Raw genomic sequence first — 5511 nt, 5'->3', positions numbered from 1 at the left:
TCGTATATCAAAGACTCACTGTATCCAACATCTGGAAGCATGGCATTATCATCACTATCTCCAAACCCAACAAAGACCCCACGTTACCTTCCTCACATCGCTCCGTCACACTCCTCTGCACCCAATAGAAGTCACTGAACGACTGGTATTACAACTATAGTCGCGGCACACGACTCTGCGGTTGTCATTCTCGTACACTGGCAACCTACCATTGAAATGTGCATCTGACTTTGTATCATATTATACACGAATCATATTATTAAGCCATACCACATTGAGTACACCGCTTCCCGTCCGATCAGCAAAGTTAAGCAACGTTGGGTCTGGTTAGTACTTGGATGGGTGACCGCCTGGGAACACCAGATGCTGTTTGTATAACGTTCTCCCTATGTGTCAAGTGGGGTTGGTGGAGGATTAGTGTCCCTCCCTGTAAAACAATTAACTCTAAGCCCTTGGCCACCCCGTTTGGGATACATGGCGTCTGGCAATGAATGAATGAATGATATTATTAAGCACGAATGTTATATACAAATATCATTATACACGAACATATTATACACGAATCACATGCACCTCATACACGAAATCAGACACATTGTTGATGGGTAGGTTGCCAGGGTACTATAATAACAACCTCAGAGTCGTGCACCACTACTATAGTTACACCTCACACACCCCTAGCCCCATCACAACATGGTCGTAGGCCACTACACTCCATAAACACTCTTCTTACAGACCTTACACAGGAAGTTTTTGATGGCATGAATTCACCCAGCCCATCACACAGAACACTCCAAGTCACACTAGACATTAGCAAAGCTTTTGATGCCATCCCCCGCCACAACCTCACAAACAAAATATTCAACACAAACATGCACACTAACACAAAAAGATGGCTGACAAGCTATTTAGCAGGCAGATGAGCACACGTAACATTTGCCGGTCAATCTTCAAACATCAAAAACTTCACAAATGGCGTCCTCCAAGGATCTGTTTTGTCCCCTAGTCTCTTTAACGTATACATGCACGACATACCCATGCCCCACACATCACAAATACACACAGCTTCCTACGCGCACAACATAACACTTACATGTACACACCAAAATGCAAACACAGCTGCACACATCCTCCAACCTTACCTCAACACACTACACGAATGGTTCACCACAAACAGGCTCAAAATAGCCCCAGCCAATTCTACAGTGACCCTTCTCACAAACTGGACAGCAGAACATTGTCACACTCCACACTTCACCATAAACAACACTCCCCAACCACACACACACACACACACACACACACACACACACACACACACCAAATCCTTGGTGCAACATACATCAATGTCATTTAAACAACACATCACAAATATTAAAGATAAGTTAACACCCAGACTTAATGCACTGAGGTCACTTGCCCATACAACATTTGGACACAACAAAGAAACCACCACCACAGTAAACAAACACCAAATACGTTCAGTGATGAATTATGCAAGCCCTGAATAGGCTTCTAACCTCACTAAAACACACTACAACAACAAGGCACTAAAAATAATCACGGGCTGCACAGCTACTATTCCCATAGACCACCTACACCAAGAAATCAAAGTCTCCAAAGTCAAGGATCATCTAGACATGAGAGGCACCCAAATTCTCACTGCAGCCTCCACAAACCCACACCATCCACTACACTACATGGCACAACATCCACACACACCAAGGAACATCAAAACAACAACCAGCACACGATATCATACACAAATACTGCCATCTCTCCCCCCTTGCCCACCTCAGACCAGCTTCCAGAAGCACATCCATTCTCAAATCACTCTCCACTCCATTCAGTCACTCAAAGACAACACACAGCTCCACGCACGGCCTCCTGATATCCACCCTTCTGAATCCTATCTCCCTCGTGAGGACAGGGTCCACCTGGCCAGGCTGAGATGCAGGCATCATCCAGCCCTCTCGAGTTATCAGAAGAGGCTGGATGACTCTGTCGCTGATGCCTGTCCAGAATGTAACACAGTTTCCCATACCATGAAGTACATTATGCAAGACTGCATTGCACACAATCACCTACGCCAACAACACAACATACGCTCCTTGAGAGCTCTGTGGGAAAGCCCGGTCTCAGCCGTGGCCTTCCTTAGGGACTCGGGACTGTTAAGCCAGACTGTCTAGGGAACAACTACAACTACTACTACTACTACCCCACTGAACCTTTATCAACATCACTATACAATAAATCATTATGCAACAGGTTTTCACTTGACGCAACCCTACTGTATTGCATGACCAAACTGTATTAGTGGCATTTAGTCGAATAACGACAAACGTGCCAAACATCTAAAATTAAGCTTTAGGTCGCAACACACTTGTCTGCCATTTTTCTATCCAGTGGAAACGTTTTCACAGCATGTTCGTCTTTACAACATGGTTGAAAGTCCTATACAACAAAGGGGATTCTTGTCCCAACATGCTGCAGGTTGGTACTCGTGGCCTGTGTGTCTCCCAAGGAAAGGTGTAGTGGAAGAAAGATAAACATGTCAGCAAGCACTCCTCCAGGACGCCAATGAGCAGTGGGTCTCATGATGACGTCACACTCACAGCCAATCAGCAGCTGTGTTTTGTGGGTGTGTTGGCTCATGGGTGTGGTCAGATCCTGCCCTTCCCAGTTCTGTTTACACTGTAAGCCACACACACGTGTTTTTGGTTTATTACATTATTTTCACCTCAGATTTACAGTGATTTACATTGCAACATGAGTGACTAACATAGTGATAACAAGCAGGAAGTCCCTAAGCATACGCAGAAGTGAAAATACGAAGTGTAAACGTAATCCATCTTTTTGGAAACATGCAGTTGGCAAGCAAAAACAAAATGCTGGGGATGAATACGTGAGTTATAGCATAAAAAAGGAAAAGCCAGCTAGGAAAACTGGTCCTTCTTGGAAGTGTGGCTCAGCTGCTTCAACAACTTGGGCAATGAATGAAGTAAATGATCTAGTTACAGCTTTTTAGGCAATGAGTGATTATACCAGACAGACCAGTTACTTTGCCAGTCATGTGAAAAGTGTTGCTATGAAGCAGCCTCATGTCAAGGGCCATAAAACAGGCAAGTCATGTACGATTAGTTATTGTGTTGAGTACCGGTATGCTAATGTGACTTATGATGTTTGTCAATCATTATTCCTCAGTGTTCATGGTTTAGGTGAGCGTAGAGTTTGTTCAGTACTCGACAAAGTGACTGTAGCTGGATCAGTGGAAACTGACAAGCAAGGCACTGGCCCTAATCAGAAACAAGCTAGTGATGAACGGAAGGCAGTAGACCGACAATACACTAGACTACTGTTATCCTCACACCCCCCACAGCACTTAAATACATGCACCACTACTGTACATGGGTTGGTGATTGTCCTTTTCATATTTTTGGTTATTTTCAAATTAATTTTTTTTTTTTTCCCACAGGGGTAGAATGGTGTGGGGTTAATAACTGAACAGCATTATAACATGATTTATCATATATTTTGTATTTTATTCTCATGTGTCAAAGTGAGCATGGAAGTGAAAAAGTTACTACATGACAGTATTGTGATACCAACTCTAACGTACGGAAGTGAAGCTTGGACGTTGTTGGAAGGACACAAGTCAAGAGTGAGAGCAGTGGAAATAAGTTATTTAAGAGGAGCCTGTGGAGTCACATGGAGAGACAGGCTGACGAATGAGGATATAAAGGAGCGTTGTGGTGTTGATGTGGATGTGATAGGAAGCGTTATGAGGAACACACTGAGGTGGTTTGGCCATGTGGAGAGGATGGAGGGTGAAAGACTGACGAAGAGAGTGTATGTGAGTGAGGTGGAGGGGGAAAGAGGGAGGGGGGAGGCCGAGGATGAGATGGAGAGATGGGGTGGAGAGGTATATGAGAGAGGGGGGTGTGAGTTGGGAGCAGGGGAGTGAAATGGCGGGGGACAGGGCGACTTGGAGGCGATTTGTTTGTGGCCACCCCAAACGGGATTGAGGCGTCTGGCAATAGTAGTTTACTGAACTCAGGCTACTGTCAATGAGCTACAATGAAACAAATTTTTAACACTGTTTATCTCAAAACACTGATTTGACACGTTCATCATTACCTTTCCCGGGGGTAGGGGGGTCTCAAGAATACACCTCCAGTATCCCTGCTTGTACGAGGCGACTAAAAGGGTTGGTGGTGGGTTAGTGCCCCACCCCGTAAAAAGAACTAACTAAACAAGCAAATAAAGTGCCTCAGACCAGGACGGACCATACACTGAAGACTTCGGAACGGACAAAGGACATTCTGAGGATGGGAACATGGAATGTGAGAGGAGTGAATGATGAAGTGAGAGAGAGAGAGAGAGAGATTGTTCAGGTGCTTGAGGATGCAAAAGTGGATATATGTGGACTGACTGAAACTAAATGGAAAGATGAAAGGGTGAGAGAATGGGAATATGGTTTAGGTATAAGTAATCCCTCTAATATCCTAACGCCCAATATCCGAACAGCCCAACTAACCGGACATAATCGTCCCGGGATCCAATATTTCCAAAATGGTCCGAAAACCGCAAAAAAAAAAAAAAAAAAAAAATTCTCACCCGTAATTTGAACTTGGCGCGCGCGGCGCAGGACAGCTTTATTGTGGCGCATCATTCCTCCGCGTCCGATAGAGTGCCCCTGCATCCTCCCCACTTTCCGCCTGTCTCTCGTCGCAAGCGCACGCTCGTCGTCATGGCTGCCCACGTGCTCGCTTTTGTGGTGGTGTCTTACCTGCTGCAGGCACTCCTGCTGCTCTTGTGCCTCTCCTTCATGTGTATGATGATGGCCCCGCTGCCTGAGAAGAGGAAGAGAGTGGTGTTGACTCTGGAGAAACGGGAGATATTGGAGAAAGTAGATGCAGGGTGATCATCTTCCCGCATCCTCGGCGAGTTCAACCTGGCCCGATCTACTTTGTTCGACATCAAGAGATCCCGAGACAAACTCATGCAGTACACGGCTGACTTCTCATCGAGAAGCAAACGCAACGTGGAGAGGAAGGTGATGTTTACTCCCAAGTTTGCTGAAGTCAACCACTCCACGTTGATTTGGTATCGACAGCAACGTGCTGCTGGTGTGATGGTAAGTGGTACAGAGCTGAAGGCTGCTGCTGAGAAGTTCGCCAGGCTTCACGACGCCCTAGACATCAAGGCATAAGAGGGTTGGCTCTTCGCGTTCAAGTTACGGCATGGCCTTACCAACTGTAAAGCTCATGGCGAAGCTTTGGATGTTAACGAGGATGGAGTTCATGAGTTTCAGCACAAGGTGAAGGGCTTGATCGACAGGGAGGGCCTCACTCTCAGTCAAGTCTACAATGCTGACGAAACTGCTTTATTCTATCGCTCTTTGCCAACGAACACTCTAGCCGAGGAGACGGAGAAGCGTGTACCTGGCCGCAAGCTCTCCAAGCAACGGACATCTACTTTGTGTTGTGCCAATGCTAACGGCATGCACCG

The 5511-nt window shown here is 45.9% G+C and overlaps 1 pseudogene; it reads left to right on the top strand.

Annotated features, from left to right (window-relative positions):
• Positions 1 to 256: 256 nt before the first annotated feature.
• LOC145392010 (5S ribosomal RNA) lies at positions 257 to 375 on the top strand (annotated as a pseudogene).
• The last annotated feature ends 5136 nt before the right edge of the window (positions 376 to 5511 follow it).

The sequence above is a fragment of the Coenobita brevimanus genome, chromosome 20 (assembly GCF_032717465.1).
Source record: "Coenobita brevimanus isolate Jiangsu-jjx chromosome 20, ASM3271746v2, whole genome shotgun sequence".
In the NCBI taxonomy this organism is placed as follows: domain Eukaryota; kingdom Metazoa; phylum Arthropoda; class Malacostraca; order Decapoda; family Coenobitidae; genus Coenobita; species Coenobita brevimanus.
Note: the sequence above shows the minus strand (reverse complement) of the source record. Positions and strands in the feature narration are given on the sequence as shown.